The sequence below is a fragment of the Gorilla gorilla genome, chromosome 19 (genome assembly GCF_029281585.2).
Source record: "Gorilla gorilla gorilla isolate KB3781 chromosome 19, NHGRI_mGorGor1-v2.1_pri, whole genome shotgun sequence".
Classification (NCBI taxonomy): domain Eukaryota; kingdom Metazoa; phylum Chordata; class Mammalia; order Primates; family Hominidae; genus Gorilla; species Gorilla gorilla.
The window spans coordinates 104,965,820-104,986,705 of record NC_073243.2 but is presented as its reverse complement, the minus strand read 5'-3'; the positions used below and the strand labels follow the sequence as shown (position 1 = coordinate 104,986,705).

Here is a 20,886-nt window from a genome sequence, read left to right as displayed (position 1 = left end):
ATTGTCAGAAAGATAGATTGCAAAAATTTTCTTCCATTCTGTAGGTTGTCTGTTCACTCTGATGATAGTTTCTTTTTCTGTGCAGAAGGTCTTTAGTTTAATTAGATCCCATTTGTCAATTTTGACTTTTGTTGCCATTGCTTTTGGTATTTCCATCATGAACATTTTATATATTTTTTAAAAATAAACATTTTATTTCTGAATAGCTTTAGATTTATAGGAAAATAACGAAGGTGATATAGAGTTTCTATTATTATTATCATTATTATTTGAGACAGAGTCTTGCTTTGTTGCCCAGGCTGGAGTGCAGTGGCGTGATCTCAGCTCACTGCAACCTCTGCCTCCTGGGTTCAAGCAATTCTCCTGCCTCAGCCTCCTGAGTAGCTGGGACTACAGACGTGTGCCACCATGCCTGGCTAATTTTTGTTTTTTTTTTTTGGCAGTGGGGGATGGAGTCTCACTTTATCGCCCAGGCTGGAGTACAGTGGTGACATCTCGGCTCACTGCAAGCTCCGCCTCCTGGGTTCAGGCCATTCTCATGCCTCAGCCTCCCGAGTAGCTGGGACTACAGGCGCCAGCCACCGAGCCCTGCTAATTTTTTGTATTTTTAGTAGAGGCGGGGTTTCATCATGTTAGCCAGGATGGTCTTGATCTCCTGACCTCGTGTTCCACCCGCCTCGGCCTCCCAAAGTCCTGGGATTACAGGCGTAAGCCACCGCACCTGGCCTTTTTTTGTTGTTTGTTTTTTCATATTTTTAGTGGAGACAGGGTTTCACTATGTTGGCCAGGCTAGTCTCAAACTCCTGACCTCGTGAATCCACCCGCCTCGGCCTCCCAAAGTGCTGGGATTACAGGCGTGAGCCACCGCGCCTGGCCAAGTTTCTCTTATTATTAATAGCTTATTTTAGTGTGGTATCTGTTTGCCACAATTAATGGAACAATATTGATACATCATTATTAACTTGAGTCTACACTTTATGCATATTCCTTAGTTTTTAATCTGACTTTCTTTTCCTGTTCTTGGATCCCTTCAGGGTACCACATTACACTTAGTCATCGTGGCTACTCAGGATTTTCTTGGTTGTGACAAGTTTTCAGACTTTCCTTGTTTTGGTGACCTTGATAATACTGGTCAGGTATTTTGCAGAATGTGCCTCAATTTGTATTTGTCTCATGCTTTTCTTTTGACACATAGCTTTCTCATCAGTGAAACATACAGTTTGAACTGAGTGATGGATTGAGTAGCTCCGATTTTTCCCAATGCTCATACTGTGGTTTACTGAAGAAGTTACATTAACTCTTTCAGGAATCCACAGAAAACATAAAACAGAGGCAAATTGGCTCCATAGAGACACATTTCCAATAGAGCTTCAGCAAGTGGATACAGCAGATATGGCCCTTCTCTTTTCAAGTGCGTTAGGATAATAATAGATGCATAGAAATAAACATCAATTAATACTTCACAGCTATTATCAATCCAAAGATAACACCTGGGCTTTTAATGCCTTTTTCCCCTTTTATTATAAAATGCCTTTAATGCTATTGTGCTTTAGTGGGAAATTACTAAGTGAAAGACCTAGTCCCACGTTCAGTGGCCCCTGGTTGTAAGCTCTTCATAACTTTTAGGCACTGATAATGCATTTGGGGTTTCAAATCTCCAGGGATGAATGTTGGTAAGGATAACGCTGAAATGAATGTTGAGATAATGTGCTAATAAATGTTATATCCTGCTTGTTCTGAAGGTTTGCAAGACTCTGCGGATTAATTGTGAGACTCAGAGAAGAAACCAACTAGACAGGTATCACATGTGCTAAAGAAATCAAAGCTAGCCTGCTGTATGATAGAAAGCTGCCTTTCAGTAAATGGTTGACGAATTGAGAAAAGACAACTGCAGTGATGATAAATAAAAAGATAAGGCAACGACTTGCTGAAAAAATGTGCTACGTATCAGGCTCCGCCAAGTGCTTTCTAAGCATGGTTTTACTTAATCCCCATAAAAATCCTATGTGGCAGCCACTGTTTCCTTCCTTCCTTCCTTCCTTCCTTCTTTCCTTCCTCCCTCCCTCCCTTCCTTCCTTCCTTCCTTTGTGAGGGAGTCTCACTCTGTTGCCCAGGCTGAAGTGCAATGGCATGATCTTGGCTCACCACAACCTCCGCCTCCCAGGTTCAAGTGATTCTCCTGCCTCAGCCTCCCGAGTAGCTGGGATTATAGGCATCTGCCACCACACCTGGCTAATTTTTGTATTTGTAGTAGAGATGGAATTTCACCATGTTGGCCAGGCTGGTCTGGAACTCCTGACCTCAGGTGATCCACCCACCTTGGCCTCCCAAAGTGCTAGGATTACAGGTGTGAGCCTCTGCGCCCAGCCTTCCATTCTCATTTTAGGATAAGGAAATGAGGCCAGGAGAAGTGACTTGCCCAAGGTCACATGGTCAGTAACTAGTGACACCACCTGAGAGTTTCTGACCTTCTCAGAGCCACATTCCTTGATAAGAGGACACCCAATGAAAGGGAACAAGCTGAGGTCAGGAGAGTGCTCCTTGGGAAATCTCACAGCACAGAGATAAATACTTCCTCCCAGCCCCGAGTCTAAGGAGCCAGACAGTGAGACAAAAGCAGCTCCAGAGTCTACTCAGATTCTGACATCACAGTTGAAGACCTAATTGACGTGCCTTACATAGAACACGTGTGTCCCTCACCATCCCTGGGGTGACTCTGTGCAGAGTTTCTGCATTTAGTTATTTTCTGTATTTGTGAAGGATAAACAAGGCTTCTTTTAGCGTTTTATCATTCATGAATTAGCTCTTCCCTGAGCCACTGTAAAGTCCGATGTAAGATGATCAGATGCCAGTAGGTCAACTCAAGGCGTTGAAAAATAAAAATTCTCCATGTGTGAACTACAAATCCAACCCACATTTGCTTGTTATGCAGAAAATTGTATTTGCCATGTCCTGCTTGCTTGGGGTAAAATGTTGGCTGTTGTTTTTTTTTTTCAGGCCATTAATATTGGCAAATCTTGTATAGACACAAGTGGTTGTAATTCTTACTACCGTTAAGACAGTAGATGGATGGCTTTGAATTTGGGCCAAGTGAGCAAAGGCAGCCCCTCCCTCTCTACGTTCCAGCCATTTTGCTCACTGTGAGGACTCAGCTGTGACACGGCAAGTATCTTTTACGCACATTTCTGTGATTTGCCCAGCACACATAGGACCATCATGAGTCTTTTAATAGCCAGTAATAGTTTGTCATAAACTTGTAAAATAAGATGCTTTTTGTTTAATACTCAAGTGCATTAGAAACCTGGCATCAACACAACAAGAAAATTTGTTCTCTTGAGATTCAGTAGAGATTCAAGGTCACATAATCATTCCAGAAATTTTAAAACGGCTTCCTTTTATTCGGTGCCAAGAAATGCCGAGCTCCAGAAACTTCCTATAAAGCTCATCTTGATAGTTTTTAAAATACTTTAGATATCACACTCACCCATGTTTTTTGAAGGCAGCTGGAGTTAAGAATTCTGTTTCCTTTGAGGTACTATCCCATAACTCCTGATTTTTTTTTCAACTCTCTTTATGTTTGGATTTTTGCCAAATATTGCTATTGATCAAAGGAAGAATATGTTGTGCTTAGTTTTACAATGCTGGGTCCATCAAGATTGAACATGGTCTTCCTTTCTCAAAACGTAGACTTACTGTGTTGGTATTCTTCAACCTGCTCTGCCTCGCCTCCATGACAGTCCATCGTCACAGCTGCTGCCATTATAGATGTGGGATGATGTGTGGAATGTGTTCATTACTCTTTTTGTAAACACACACACACAGGCACACACACACACATCATAACTCGTGTTCAATGATCTAAAATCCAAAACTCATTTTGGATTTAATTACATATATTGCTTTTTTTTTTCTTTTTTTTGAGACAGAGTCTCACTCTGTCGCCAGGCTGGAGTGCAGTGGTGCGATCTCAGCTCACTGCAACCTCCGCCTCCCGGGTTCAAGCAATTCTCCTGCCTCAGCCTCCCAAGTAGCTAGGATTACAGGCACCTGCCACCACTCCTGGCTAATTTTTGTATTTTTAGTAGAGACGAGGTTTCACCATGTTTGTCAGGATGGTATATTGCTCTTTTTATGTGCTTCTAAGTATAATCGTATGGCAGAAAAGAGAGGCCAAAAAAACTAGTTAAACTGGGTTTACACTCTCATTTCATTGCCTGGACATTTCACGATCCTCTCCACAGCATCTGCAAAGCTAGAAGATCTAGATTCTCAAAATTCCACCTCCTCCCAGCTTTTGTCCACTCTCTCTGTTTTACCCCATATCAGTTTATATATAACCACAGTCCCTTCACCAGTTTTCATAAGAAATCCACGTATGCCATTGATTTCTAGTTTAGTGAGCTTGGGAAATGTCTTGGACTTTGGGAGAGGGTCACAGTGCAGTGGGGCAGCTTTCCTCAGCCCAGCTGGCTTCTTTCTCATCCACCTCTCCCAGCTCTTCAGTTCTCCTTTCAGGATGGCTCTATGAAGATTCCTTTCTTTCATTCTTTCACTTATTCAGAACAAGGATCTCATCCCAAATTTGCACAGGATGGCTTATCGAAGCATTCTGAAGAATAAAGAGACTTCCATTTGGCATGCGTGGAGTAGCCATCTTCTCCCTGTGTCTTCACATGGTCTTCCGTCCGTGAGTCTACCCTAATCTCTTCCTATAAGGACACCAGTCATATTGGATTAGGGTCCACCCTAATGACCTTATTTTAATTTAATTACCTCTTTAAAGATGCTACTGTGTTTCCAATTTCCAAATACAGCCACATGCTGAGGTATTGGAGGAGAGGGCTTCAACATATGAATTGAGGGCTGACACAATTCAGCCCATGAGACTCCCCTTAAATGAGCAGCTCATATAATTGAAGATGCATGAGAACAGAGACCTTGTCTGCCTAATTCTCTCCTGTATCCTTCATGCTTATGAGAGTGCCTAGAACATGCTAAAGAATGAATAGGGACTTTACTGTTGTTGAATAAGTTAAAGGTTGGAGGAGGTGCCCAGCACAGAGCAAGCAAGTGCTACTATATCTCTGCTGCATTTCCCAAACAGTCCTTGCATGATGTTTCCCAACTATGTTTTAGGAGAAAGTGAGGAGGGGCAGGCATATCATGAACACGTATATGATGCTGGAAAATTTACTGCTGTCGTTTTATTTCCAAAAGGTAGAGTCAGGGTGTAGATATCATTCGCCTCACCTTCTCCCAGCCATGTATCTACAGCACTAATACTGAACAACAAGGTTTCCTGGCATCCAATGTCAGAAGACCAATGTCACAAATGTGACTGAATTTATATTTAAATAAAAAGAAAATTTAAAAGTATATTTTTTCTTGAAAATTTTAGCACTTTTAGAAATACAGAACCACCATTTATATTCTTCAGTAAAAGTTCTTTCTTTTTAAAAGTTCTGAGTTGCACACAGATGGGTCCTTAGCCAACATTAGTACAATATTAGTAGCCAATGCCACTTAGTAGTAGCATTGCTAGCTACTTAGGCCACACAGGTTTGAGAAGTTGACGGTATTTCTATTATCCATCTGAGAATCTCTTTTTGGTTGGTCTGTCTGTATTAGAACTTCTTGGAAAATTTTGTTGATGTTATAATATTTGACTCATAGACTAAGAAGATAGAATAACTATTTCACAATGGTGTATTTTGGAAAAAAAGCATATAACTTACAGGGAAATAAAATAACTCTTCTCTCATTACAATGTTTTATGATTCTTTCTGAATTCCAGCCATTGTCCATCACTATAACTGTGGGCATTCTTTTGAATCATCACTAATCAAAGATGTTTGTCTCCAGAGCTCTTGGCATCATATAATGTCTAGCAACCTCATGTGAACTATAAAGAACCTTGGCACCAAGGGTGCAGCATAGCTCCATAACAAAAATGAATACATTTTAGGCATCAACAGTGCATTCAAGAAGAGGTGGGGGTGTATATTATCACTGAGCATTTTGGGGAGTGGCAAATAAGTGTAAAAGGGCTCTATTATTAGTTCAATCTAGAGAGAAGAAGTACTAACTACAACCCCAGAGGAGAAGAAATACTAACCAGCAACCCTGGAAGGAAGAACTACTAACCAGCAACTCTAGAGGAAAGGGTGGCAGGCAGAGCAGCTTAGACTCAGACACTCCTACTCAGCAGAACCCACTCTCCTCTGTCTTGTGCATTGTGCCTCTGATGTTAGTATTTGGCTGAGAACCATCCAAATGGTTCCAACCAACCCTCTCGTGCCATGATGGACTCATCTTATGCCATGATGGAGCCATCTGATTCCATGGTGGAGTCATATCATTCCATGATGGAGCCATCTTATGCCATAATGGAGTCATCTCATGTCATGATAGAGCCATCTCATGCCATGAAGGAGTCATCTCATGCCATGAAGGAGTCACCTCATGCCATGATGGAGCCATCTCATGGCATGATGGAGTCATGTCATGCCATGACGGAGTCATCTCATGCCATGAAGGAGTCATCTCATGCCATGATGGAGTCCTGTCATGCCATGATGGAGCCATCTCACGCCATGATGAAGCCATCTCACGCCATGTTGGAGTCACCTCACGCCATGATGGAGTCATCCATCATGGATGGAAACCCACATGGAAAACATGAAGGCACTTCCCTCATTACTTCTGCCTCAGGTGACCGGAAGTAGAGAGCCATTTGCCATTTGAAAATAGGACTACTCCATCTTTAACTTCCCCAACTGTCATGCCAGAATTTCCACCTCCAGGTGCCCTGATTCAGAAAATGTTCTTTAACCTGACATTTGCTGGATGCTTGTCAATACGCTTCTTTCTTGGGAGATCAAGGGGTGGGAGCCCTCAGAGTGCTGAGAAGGAGACACCCAGCTGCGGGTGAAGCCGCATCTGTAGGTGAAGCACTGGGGAGACTAGCAACTCATTGTAACTTATCAGAGAAAAAGTGAAAAGCTGAAAAAAAAAAAAAGAGAGAGCAACAACATTTGGGAGAACGAAAAGATCTGAAATAAACAGAAAATTTACTTGATTTTCTGTTCAAGTAAGTACTCTCAGGGGAGCTTAGAGTATAAGGTTCACCAAATTTCTCCTTAAAGGTCTAGACAGTAGACTGGGCATGGTGGCTCAGGCCTGTAATCCCAGCACTTTGGGAGGCCGTGGTGGGCGGATCACGAGGTCAGGAGTTTGAGACCAGCCTGACCAACATTGTGAAACTCCGTCTCTACTAAAAATACAAAAAAAATTAGCCAGGCGTGGTGGCACACGCCTGTAATCCCAGCTACTCAGGAGGCTGAGGCAGAAGAATCGCTTGAACCCGGCTGGTGGAGTTGCAGTTAGCCGAGATTGCACCACTGCACTCCAGCCTGGGCGACAGAGTGAGACTCTGTCTAAACAAAACCAAAAACAAAAACAAAAACACTGGTCTAGATAGTAAGTATTTTAGGCTTCATGGACCGAAAGGTACAATCAAGGATATTATATAGCTACTCACACAGACACTTAATATGAAACCATTTTAAAAATGTAAAAGCCATTCTTGGCCTGTGGGCTATGCAAAAACTGGCAGCAGGCCATAGATTGCTGATCCCCAAATGACAGGTTTGGTGTGCTATTGGACGTCTATCTTCTCTTAAAAGAAAAAAGAAAAGAGGAACAACAGCAACATCAAAAAAAGAAAACTTAGCTATGGGGAAATTTAAGTTTACAATAATATAGCCTTAAAATCAATATAGTACCTTGGATCTGACTTCCATTTTTAACAGCTTAACTTAAGTACTTCTAAAGGCAGGGATATGAATTGGAGTTTGTTGACCTCAAAGGTCTCAGGACAAAATTTAGTTTTCCCTGACTTTATGGTTTCAGAGTTGATATTTTTAAAGTGGACTGAGAAGTATTGAGAATGTCAGCTTCCCAAGTTACACCTTTCCTTCATATGCTCCTCCAGGTAACAGTTTATGAGACTGTGTTCTCAGAAAACACTTGGAAATGAAAATAATTGCCTTGTTCTAGAAGATAGTATTTCAGAAGTGAAGACACAATATTTTTAGTCAGTGGATAAAAGGGAAAATATTGTATTCTTTCTTCTTAGGGTGGTGTTGCTGATAGCTCATTTGGGAATATCACATATAATTATTCAAGCTCACCTAAAATTAATAGATACAATACAAAAGGAATGACTTGAAGGTGGGCCTGCTGGATATTTACCAATATCATTCTGAACATTTTTAAGGATACTTTAAGGCATTTTAGCTTCTGTATGTCAAAGATGTCTTTGAAAATAGTTTTTTATGGTGGACCCATGCCTTATCATAGTAGAGGCAGAAATCCCTGTTAGGGATTAGTACAATCATTTCAAAAAGGGAGGATAAAGGATTGGATAAGGGTTGTAGTATCTTAGAAGGTTGTCTCAGAATTGAGATATATTTTGAGAGTCCAATTTGCTAGTGAACCGTATGAGGAAGGTGAGGGAAAGAGTGAAGACAAAGATGAATCCTGCATTTCTAGTCTAGGAAATTGGGTAAATTATGGTACTAATTCCCGAGAGGAGGGGATTGTATGGGGGAGAATTTAAAAATCCTGTTTTGCACATGACATGTTTTAGACTCCTGAGATCTCCAAGTAGAAATATTAAGGAAACATTTGGATGCTCAGGGGAGATGTTAGAGATGGATGCACAAACACAGGAATTATCAGCTTTTGGAGGATTTGAAGTCATGCATCTGGATGCAATCACACAGACAGAAGGAGAGACTGTGGATAGAGAAGGGATATCTCCACCCTGGAACCTCCATTGTGTAGACTCTGGAAAGATGGAGAGGATCCACAAAGGAGGCAAAATCAGTGAGGTAGGAGGGGTCCTAGAAGACAAGAGGAGAAAGCCTCTCAAGAGAGTCAAATTCCACAGTCAAGAAGAATTGAGCACTGACATTAAAATGGGCCAGAGCAGTTTGTAGCAACCCAAGGGGGCAATGGAGAGAGGTAAAGCCTGGTTGGAGGGGCTCAAAAAGAGAATAGGAAGTATCTACAGACCTTTGCTCCTCAAGGCGTGGTCCTTGGTGGAGAACCATTGGCATCACCTGAGAGCTTATTAAACTTGTTAAGTATTCAGAATCTCTCTCTCTCTCTCTTATTTATTTATTTATTTATTTTAGAGATGGGGTTTCACTGTGTTGCCCAGGCTGGAGTGCAGTGGCTATTCAAGGGCACAATCATAGCTTACTACAACCCCAAGCTCCTGGGCTCCAGAGATCCTCCTGCCTCAGCCTCTCAAGCAGCTGAGAGTACGGGAATGCTGGAGACTTACTGAATCAGAGCCTGAATTTCAGAAAAGTGTCTAGATTATTTGTATGCACTTTCAAGAAGTGTTGGTCAGCAACTCTATTGAGGAGTTTTGCTGCATACATGAGTAGAGAGAAACAAGGCCATCCTCCATGATAGCAAAGGGAGATGTTGGGTAAAGGATTATTTTTTAAAGTAGGACCTAATACAATGCATATTCATGCTGATTGGGATGATCTCTTAAAGAAGGAAACATTTTTTATGGCTACATAGTATTCCATGGTATACCATGGTGAGTACCTAGGTTGATTCTAGATCTTAGCTATTGTGAATAGCACAGTGGTGAACAAATGAGAACATGTGTCTTTTTGGCATACGGATCTGTTTTCCTTTGGAATAAAATAATGTCCTTTGTAGCAACATGGATAGAGCCAAAGGCCTTAATTCTAAGCAAATTAATACAGAAACAGAAAACCAAACATTGCATGTTCTCACTTATAAGTGGGAGCTGAACATTGAGCAGACATGGACATAAATATGGGAACAATAGACACTGCAATCTACTACAGTGGGGACGGAGGAAGGGGGTATGGGTTGACAAACTGCCTATTGGGTACTATGCTTACTACCCGGATGCAATATACCTATGTAACACACCTGCACATGTATCCCCTGTATCTGAAATAAAAATTGAAATTAAAAAAAGATGAAAATATTTAATGACAATAGAAAAAATTAGGTAATAGCAAAAGCAGTGACCTAAAGGGGGCAAACAGACAAGGAATCCTGGATACAAGTGGAGGGATGGGCCCAAATAGAAACAGGAGGGAAGACAGAACACATGGCCTCATTGCAGGGAGAGTTGGTTCATTTGTGATGGAAGATAGAGTCACTCTCATTTTTCCCGTTTTCTCAGTGAAATAGAAAACAGATTCATTAAATGAGAATAAGCAAGGAAGTTGGTATTTAGAGGTTATAGAAAAATCAGGATATTTGAACCAGCTTCTCTAGGAACATAAACACAATTTGCAAAAGAAATGTAGTAGAATTATTGGACAGTGTTAAGGATCTACTTAAGATTCATGGTCATAGATTAAAAATAAAGATCACTGAGCATAATTACATATTTTTATGAATCCATATGAAGCTATCCAGGTGCAGTCACAAAGTGGGAAGAGAATTGGATTTAACCAACATTGGGGCTTTGCCACGCAAATATGGAAGTAGTGAGTAAGGAGGGACTGTGGAATCTAGTAATGGGAGGAAGAGATTTGAAAAAAGTTGGCCCCAGAAAAAGGTCAGGACAAAGGCTTGAAGCTCCTAGTGCAGTCAGAGACTGTTGGAATTAAGGTGCAGGGTAGGATTCCCAGATTTAACCAATAATACAGGCATCCCGATTATGTTTTAATTTTAGAATAAAAATGAATATTTTGGTATAAGCATGCCTCAAGTGTTTTATGGACATGCTTAATCTTAAAAAAATTATCTGAAATTGTTTATCTGAACTTCAAATTTAACTGGGCATCTTGTGTTTTATCTGGCCACCCATCCCAGGAGAAAATGAGCTGTGAAGTTTAGAGGCCACTGTCTGAGAATTGAGGACTTTAGGGTGACATATAGGCAGTGTTCCAATTGCTGGTGTATTAGTTAGGGTTCTCTAGAGGGACAGAAGTAATGGGATAGATGTGTATATTAAGGGAAGTTTATTAAGGAGTATTGACTCACATGATCACAAGGTGAAGTCCCGCAATAGGTCATATGCAAGCTGAGGAAAAAGAAAGACAGTCAAAATCCCAAAACCTCAAAAGTATGGAAGCCAACAGAGCAGCCTTCAGTCTGTGGCTGAAGGCCCCAAGAGCCCCTGGCAGATCACTGTTGTGAGTTCAAGAGTCCAAAAGCTGAAGAACTTGGAGTCTGATGTTCGAGGGCAAGAAGCATCCAGCACGGGAAAGCTGAAGACCGGAAGACTCAGCAAGTCTGGTCTTCCATCTTCTCCTGACTGCTTTATTCTAGCTGCACTGGCAGCTGATTAGATTGTGCCCACTCAGATGGAGGATGAGTCTGCCTCTCCCAGTCCACTAACTCAAATGTTAATCTCCTTTGGCAAAACCCTTCCACACACACTCAGAAACAATACTTTGCATCTTTCAATTCAGTCAAGTTGACACTCAGTATTAACCATCACTGCTGGCAATGGGAGGTCTAGGAATGACCGTGAGCATGAGGGGAGTGGCTTCAGAGGGCTGGAAGGAGTGACCAAGGAGGTAAAAATTCAAGGCTGTGAAGGGATCATCTTCTTCTTGACAGATACTAAATTTGTGAAGAAAGAAAACAAGAATAGTGATGAAGAGGGTGAGCCAGTGAGTCATGTGCCGAAATCCCCAGCAAATGGTGGGAAAAGACTGGATGTATTGTATACAGCTGCCACATGGAAAGGCAGCCTCCAAGGAGAGGTGGCCAATGACACTCTGATGGCACCCATGTTAATGGAACCTGGGTTTTTAAGAGAGAAGGACAAAGAAGACATAGCTACCTGGATGCAAAGAGGAACAAGGAGGATACCTTCCTCCCATCCAGATGTATGTGGGATTGGGAAAGAGAAAATGAGGGCTCCGTTTGAGAGGCTGGCAGGAGAAGCAGGGTCCTGAAGTAAAGATAGGTTTCAGTTAATCATGGCGTTGAACTTGAGAGAAGCCTTTAAAAGGACAGATGAGCTGGGCTCAGTGCCTCAGGCCTGTAATCTCAGCACTTTGGGAAGCCAAGGTAGGTGGATCACTTGAGACCAAGAGTTCGAGATCATTCTGGCCAACATGGTGAAACCCCGTCTCTACTAAAACTACAAAAATTAGCTGGGCGTGGTGGTGCAAGCCTGTAATCCCAGGTACTTGGGAGGCTGAGGCAGGAGAATTGCTTGAACACAGGAGATGAAGATTGCAGTGAGCTGAGATCATACCATTGCACTCCAGCCTGGGTGACAGAGTGAGACTCTGTCTCAAAAAAAATAAAAATTAAAAAAAATAAATGAATAAATAAAAGTACAGATGCCTCTGTAGTTGACATGCCATGAAGGCACATGGTGAAGCTGGGGTGGGGTAGAGAATAGGGAAGGGTGGGAAATCTGGGGATGTCGAAGTCAAGTGTGGATGGCAGCAGGGGTGGTGCTGATGGGTGGCTGGCATCTCAGCTGAAGTAAATGGGGATGATGCAAGGCTGGGGGCTGCTGCCAGTGGTCCGTTAGTCACACATAGGTAATCTGTTTTTTTATGGGTTGATCTCTCAGGTGGTTTGTGGTGTGAGTTCTGGGAGGAATGACATCTTGTTGGAAGAGGGGGACAAGGGCATAAAGGCAGTGAGCAGAGAAGTTTACCGAGAACATGTGGTGCTCTGGACACCCCCACTACTGTGGGCAAAGCCCAGGGGAAGGTGCAGGTTGAATTATGGGAATCCTAGATGCCATGCTTAAAGCCCTCATTGCATTGCCTATTAAATTCCAACCTAGACCAGGTGCAGTGGCTCACACATCTGTAATCCCAGCACTTTGGGAGGCCGAGGCGGGAGGATTCATTGAGCCTAGGAATTTGAGGCTGCAGTGAGCTATAATTGCACCACTGTACTTCAGACTGAGTGACAGAACAAGATCCTATGTCAAAAATAAATAAATAAATAAATCCAACCTAGATTTTAATGGGAAGGATGATTATGAGATATAAATGAAAAAAGAGTTACTTGCTTATTATTTATTCTTTAGAGGTGGAAGTTACAAATAATCGAATTTTTATAATATACTTTTTGCCATAGACTTTCGTTTCTCTTTTTCCTTCCCTTCCTTCCTTTCTTCCTTCCTTCCTTTCTTCCTTCCTTCCTTCTTTCCTTCCTTCCTTCCTTCTTCCTTTCTTTCCTTCCTTCCTTACCTTACATTGTGTCTTGTCAGTAGACAATGGTCAGGGCTTGTGTTCTAAGCAAGTCCAACTGCATTTTTCCCAATGTCATTAGACAGTGGTGCTCAGGAGCAGCTCAGGTCCAAATAATCACTTCTGGCTCCTTGGTTGTAATTAAACCAAAGCATTTAGGATTCAACAACTATAACATACATAACTACCTAGAGACCGAAGTCCTCCATGTTCTTACCCTGATGTAGCACCAAGCTCAAGTTTTGGATATCGGTACATGACAAGAACAAGATATCTGTAACCCTCGGCGAGTGGTGTGCTATGTGTATCTAATTTTGGTAATGACACTTTTTCTCCTGGTCCGCTGAGTCCCTTGTACAGAGATAACTGGAAATGTCATGTGATCTAAGGGGCTGCAGGGTGGCTCGCGGCCTTCAGTGCCTTTCTCTAACAACCAACTATAGGACCAGAGGTTCTCACCATTGAAATTCATGCTATGGATAAAATGAATAATATTTTGGAATAGGTGTGCCCCAAGGGTTGTATGGACACAGTCTTTAAAAAGTATCTGAAATTATTTATATAAAATTCAAATTTAACTGGGCATCTTGTGTTTAATTTGACCATCCACCCCAAGAGAATGTGAGCTGTGAAGTTTGGAAACCACTGTCTGAGAATTGAGGGGTTTAGGATGAGGTATGGGCTGTGTTCCAATCACTGGCAATGGTAGTTCTAGGACTGACCATGAGTATGAGGGGAGTGGCTTCAGAGGGCCACTGCAATGGGCCATAGGAGCCATTTCCTTTCATTCTATAGATGAGGAAATGGAAGTGACAAGTGGTTCAGGTACCGCAAGTCACACAGCTACTGAGTGGCAGGTAATTCAACCCAGGTCTCTCTGGTCCAAACCAAACATAAAAATGTGTTGAAATGCCTGCGGCTCCTGACTAGCCTCTCCAGCCAAGGTCTCCAGGCTGTGTGCAGACCCAGCCCATCCAGCTCACCTCCATGTGTGCAGACCCAGCTCACCCCTCTGTCCAGACCCAGCTCACCCCTGTGGGCCCAGACCCAGCTCACCCTTGTGGACCCAGACCCAGCTCACAATTGTGGGTTCAGAACCAGCTCACCCTCATAGGCCCAGACCTAGCTCGCCCCTGTGGGTTCAGACCTAGCTCACCCCTGTGGGCCCAGACCCAGCTCACCCCTGTGGGCCCAGACCCAGCTCACACCTGTGGTTTCAGAACCAGCTCACCCTCGTAGGCCCAGACCCAGCTCACCCCTGTGGATTCAAACCCATTTCACCCCTGTGGATTCAGACTCAGTTCACCCCCGTGGGTTCAGACCCAGTTCACCCCCGTGGGTTCAGACCCAGTTCACCTCCGTGGGTTCAGACCCAGTTCACCCCCGTGGGTTCAGACCCAGCTCACCCCCGTGGGTTCAAACCCAGCTCACCCTTGTGGGCCCAGACTCAGCTCACCCCTGTGTGTGCAGATCCAGCTCACCCCCATGGGCCCAGGAGGTACTGATTCCTTCATATTCAGTCTCAGAGTTGACTCCCATCCCGTTGATTGAGAGAGAGGGACCAGCCCACCACAAGCAGTCAGACTTCGATCCTCTATAGCCCTCTGAAGTGGGGGTCTTCCTGTGGGTACCCCCAATCCAGGGCTCCTGAGCAACCTTCCCACAGACCCACAGGCCCTTCAGTCTGAGAGGTGGAGGTCCCATAAGACACCCGCAAAAACCCTCCCACCTAGTCATTCTGACCAGAGGGCAGAGGAAGCATGCTTTTTAGAGGAAAACAGAGAGATTTATAGGAGTGAAGGCCTGAATGGCAGTAGACAGGAAAGGAGAATGGAAAACAAAACATCCAGAGCCCGGTTCCTCTCCCAGCCTGATTTCAGATTGATTGCCTTATTAAAGGGCCCATGTCCAGGTAAGCAGCCTCAGTCTAGCCCCTGCTGGCACCTGTCCCTGCTCCACTGAGCACGCCCATGTCTGCCAGTGGCTGACAAATCCCAGAGGAGCCCCCTTGGCTTCCTGTTCCAGATGAGATTTCTGGAACTCGGTGTCCTTTCCTTTCTCTGACAAACATGAAGTTATTTGATCTTCACTCACTGCATGAGACTGCTATTTCTTAGACAAAATAAATCACTTTAAATTGGCTTTGACCAGTAAGCTGGAACCAAGCAGTGTTTTCTTCTCCTTTGCCCCCACTTTTGGAGCCTAAATGTACTATAATTAAGGCCATTATCAGCCACTTGAGTTGGGGATGGGGGAATACATTTAACAGGCGGTGGAGACTGAAGTGGCTGAAATTTCAGTTACTCCGCCAGCAGACAAAGCTTTGGACATTATCACCATTTTCAAAACATTTTCACTAACAGTTTCCTCTTGAATATAGAAGGCAGGTTTTTTTTTTCAGGGTCATATACCTGGTTTTTGTTGATTTTAGAAGTTATGAATACAGACAGTTTCTAAAATTGGCCCTTATGTGATGGTACTCAATTTTACAGGGAGACTGTCTAGAATAGTAGGCAGTTTGTATTTTTGTAATAGAATTTATGGTTAAGACTGAGTAGGTGGACTTGACCTTTGATCACCAGGTATATGCTCATCATCTTTGCCATTATCCAGCTTTGGATAATGTTTAAATAAGGCTGGGTGAGGCAGGGTTAATTAATACTGCTCAGTGCTCTCTGTGTGCCAGGAATTATGGAGATTCAGAGACCTGATCCATGGTGTTCAGGAATCACAAGACAGAAAACACAGACAGAAAGGACTGGAGCACAGAGGCAACCACAGGGCCTGCCAGATCTTGTAGGAGTCTGGGGAACAACTTCCCTTAGCAGTTCTGATGTCACATGTTCAGTATAATCAAGACCAGAAAATGTTTCTTTCCTCTTCAAGAATAGATCCAAGGTTTTATATTTTGAAATGTAATCTTTTTCAATCTTAGTACTCCAGCATTCTGATTTCATCAGATAACCAAACGGGAAAATTGTTTAATCCATAGATAATACACTTCCCTGGCAGATTTTTTGAGTGGCTATTTCATAAAGTGAGCCATGCATTAAAAAGGGCAACTCAGGGGCCATCCACATTTGATTTTTGACACAGGGACATAGATTTCCAGTAAATCTAGAAAACACACCGTTGCCACAGAGCTGGGCCTTAAATATTCATACCAGGAGGGTGCATCGACACGCACGCCATCATTCTGCACGGCGGTGAGGGTGATAATGAATGAGTTGCCTGTGTCTATGTGTGACTTATCCTCCATTACACTACAGAACTGGATTAAAAATTGTACCCATCTTTGTGATACCTGCAGTGCCAGTTATAATGAAGGCATAACGCAATCGGAATAGGCAAGTTTGACACACAGAATCTTCCACTTCTGTTTTTATGTGACCATACAGTTCCATTTTCTATGTATGCCTCCTTCACACAGATTGATCATTCCAGCAGACAGTGCCTGGGAAAACCCTTGTGGAGAATGGGGGCTCAGGCTGCCTTCAGGTTGTCCCTCTGCAACTTCCACTGTCTGGGGCAACTAGCTTCATATTGGCCACCTGCTGCCTTGAAAACACACATGTGTCCATGACCCCTGCCTCAAATGAGCACGTGTCCACACCTGCTGCCTCCAATGAACATGGTGGTTCACACCTGCTGCCTCCAATGAACATGGGTGTCCACACTTCCTGCCTCCAATGAAGACTCATGTTCAGCATCTTTTGTCTCTAAGGACCACTCATCTTCCTGTTTTTCCTCTTGAATAACCAAAGCTGGGTTGCTTTCCTCCACTTGCCATATACTGAGATATTTGACCAAGCCCTCTGCTCCTCTTAATGACAATAGTAGGAAAAGCACAACTTTGATACTTGGATCTGGTTTTTATCCTTATCCACCAGTTACCAGCTATATTATCATGAACATATATTTATTCATTTTGTAAAACGGGGGTAATAATACTTATAACGTTATTATAAGAATTAAAGTGGATAAAGTGTGAAAAGTGCACAGTTACACCCAGGCTTCAGCATATGTAGTCTCCTTCCCCCATTTTCTATCACTTTATCCAATTAACACTTGTGTGAGTCCCTAGAGCTACTGTAACGAATTACCACAAACTTGGTGGCATAAAACAAGAGAAATTTGTTCTCTCATATTCTAGAGGCTAAAAGTCCAAAGTGAAATGTCAGCAGGGCCATGCTCTCTCTGACAGGTATGGGGGAGAATGCTTCCCTGCCTCTTCCTAGCTCCTGGTGTTGCAGCAATCCTGTTTTGCCTGACTTGTGGCTGCAACTCTCCAGTCTCTACCTCTGTCTTCACATCGCCTCTTCCCTATGTATGTCTGTGTGTGTTTTTTCCCTTCTTAGAAGGACACCATTCATGGGATTTAAGACCCAGTCTGAGCAGTGTGACCTCGTCGTAACGTAACCGATTACATCTACAAAGACCCAATTTCCAAATAAGGTCACATTCTGAGATTCCAGGCTGATATGAATTTTGGTGGGACACTATTTAATCCACTCTAACACCCTAAGTTGCTATAACATTTTTGGAAGGACATGGGGTTATTCCTGCTTAAAATCCCCAGATAGTCTCAATGCATTTAAAGCCTACAAACACCTACTAAAATGTTTGTTTTTTCCTCTTAAGAAATATAAAACTTGACATTTTCATCATTATTAAAGTATTAATGACCTACTGCTGTGACTTTAATAGTACAAAATATTCTTTCACACCTCTCTGCAGGCCACCTGGCTTGCTGGACAGGTTTCTACTTAGTGCGAATGTCATTATCAGGTTCAGATCCTTGGGGAGGTTTCGAGACAACTCAAATCCCGGGATCTGTGATGTGCTACCATCACTTTCAAAAGATACCTTGTTTTCAAACTGTTTTTGGAACAAATCATAAGAATCAATTTTTTTTTTTTTTTTTTTTTTTTTTTGAGACGGAGTCTCGCTCTGTCACCCAGGCTGGAGTGCAGTGGTGCGATCTCTGCTCACAGTGAGCTCCGCCTTCCGGGTTCACACCATTCTCCTGCCTCAGCCTCCCGAGTAGCTGGGACTACAGGTGCCCACCACTATGCCCGGCTAATTTTTTTTTTGTATTTTTAGAGAGACCGGGTTTCACCGTGTTAGCCAGGCTGGTCTCGATCTCCTGACCTCATGACCTGCCTGCCTCAGCCTCCCAAAGTGCTGGGATTACAGGCGTGAGCCACCGTGCCCGGCCAGAATCAAATGTTTCTTATTTGTTCTTTTACTATAAGTTGATTCTCTTTAAAAATAAGAGTTTGAAAAAAAAATGAGCAGCTAAACCAATATTTCATTAACTAAGCAAGATTTCATGTTTATTACTATCTTTATAAAATGTAAAAATTCCCAATACAATACCTTTAATATCAGAGTTATAGGATCTTGAAAATAAAATAATTTTAAAGATACTGACTTTAGTCTCCTTGGTTTACAGTTGAGAAAACTGTTGCCCTGGAGGGTTAAGTGGTGATTGTACAAGGTTACAGGGCTTGCCAATTGCAGAAACCACATTAATATTCAACCTCCAGTCCTCCGCTCCTGTCTTCATACTGATATCTGACCTGTACATTAGATTTTTACAGAATCTTTCAAATTACTGCCATTGTTCTCAAGAGGCTCAAAAAGCTTTTATTTTGTATTTTTTTGCTAAACTTCTCAATCTTTCCCTAGCACTAACTTATTGAATATGATTGGAGAAAATTATTTCTTAAATCATACTTACACTATAACTTTCTTGTTAAATAATATTATTCAATCAAATTTTGTGTTATCCACAATATTCATTCAGAGACTTTGGCATGAAATCTACCTGTAAACTAAATTCAATCCATTTAAAAATGTTTCCTTTTTACTCCCATCTTCCTGTCAGTTTGAACAACTGGTAAACAGTAGTGACATAGACTTACAGAATCATAGTTTCCTTTTAGACCTGTAAGGAACCAAACCATAAAATCATATATCTCTCTCAGAAAATGTACCATTTCCCTGGGCACCTGACCGAGTGCCTTGCTTCCTAAGTGCCATTTTTTAACAGATATGCTAGGATATGAAAGATTTCCAGAAACCATTTGGAATAATTAGTGTTCATTCCTGTGTAGCCATAACACAAGTTAATACAGTACCATAGAGAGAGAGAGACTTGGTACCATATTTAAGTATTTCTTGAGTACCTACTATAGAATGAGTGTTCTGATATTTGTGGGAAAAAAAGATGAAAAATTTAAAATAATTTCTTCAAGAAGCATGGTCATGGGGTTATGGGCTGAATGTTTGTTTCCTGAAAAATTCATACGTTGAAGCCCTAACCCACCATCTGATAATATTTGGAGGTAGGACTTTGGGACATAATTAGGTTTAGGTGAGATCCTGAGAAAAAGTTAAGCAATGAAACTAAAATGAAGGACAGTAGTTAAAGAAACTATTTTCCAATTCACTAATGTATTAGTTTCCTATTGCTGTTGAATAGATTACAACTAACTTGGCAGCTTATATAGAAATTTATTTATTTATGTATTTATTTATTTATTTTTTGAGACGCAGTCTCTCTCTGTCACCATGCTGGAGTGCAGTGGCTCAATCTCGGCTCACTTCAACCTCCGCCTCCAGGATTCAAGCGATTCCCCTGCCTCAGCCTCCCTAGTAGCTGGGACTATAGATGTGCGACACCACGCCAAGCTAATGTTTTTTTTGTTTGTTTGTTTGTTTGTTTTTTTAGTAGAGATGGGGTTTCACCATATTGGCCAGGATGGTCTTGATTTCTTGACCTCATGATCTGCCCGCCTCAGCTTCCCAAAGTCTGGGGATGACAGGTGTGAGCCACCGCACCCGGCCAGAAAGGTATTACTTTTTAAATTTGGTAGCGTTTGATATGGACAACTGAAAAATTACCTGAAGTCCTGTTCTAAAGGGCAGTTGACCTCCCAACTTGTGTTGACATCAATAAAATTCTATTATCTGCAGCAGTGATATTAAATACAAGAAAGACTTCTATCATGATACTGCAAGCTCATTATGTTATTTAAACGGTATAAACCTCTCATTTCTGGGTGGTTTTGAATGCAAGCATTTTTTCTGAGAGATTTACAGCTTCAACTTGAATGGGAAAAAACTATTGGAGATGCTAATTGGAATCTACTAAAGATGTCTTTTAGGCATCTCAGCCACTTCAGTGATTTCTGATGAAACATAGACATTGGCTTTTACATGAAACAGGTGTGGTAAAAAGTTAAATTTATAAACCCTGGCACCAGAGCTCAAATCCTGCCACCATAACCCGGCTGTGAGACTTGAAGTTCCCATGCTCATAGGGATGACCACATAATAAACATTAGCTATTACTATTATTTCTTTGATAGCTGGAGAGATGGCAAAGACAAATGTAGTTACCTTTCTGAAGGCAAAAGTTACTTTCAACTGTAGTGTTTGAGGCATTCTCAGCTTCAAAAACATATTATATCTGGGAGCCTCAGATTATCAGGCCTGTGTTCTTTAGTACTTTGAGGGAAAGAGATTACTTTTCCCTTTGCATTTGATCACAGCTTCAAAGTCTTGAATGGCTCTGGAGGGCTGTTTACAGACATGCTCAGAGCATGTTCGTGAGTTATTATTGAAGAATACTGAGAACAGA

At 42.2% G+C, this 20,886-nt stretch overlaps 1 long non-coding RNA gene across 1 annotated transcript in view; it reads left to right on the top strand.

Moving 5' to 3' along the window:
* LOC134757627 (uncharacterized) overlaps nt 1-3,162 on the top strand; it is a 316,386-nt gene extending 313,224 nt beyond the window's left edge. The window contains exons 7-8 of the long non-coding RNA XR_010131842.1: nt 1,743-1,798; nt 2,998-3,162. This is a non-coding gene — a long non-coding RNA (uncharacterized lncRNA). The remainder of the gene's footprint in view (nt 1-1,742; nt 1,799-2,997) is intronic.
* Nucleotides 3,163-20,886: the final 17,724 nt, after the last annotated feature.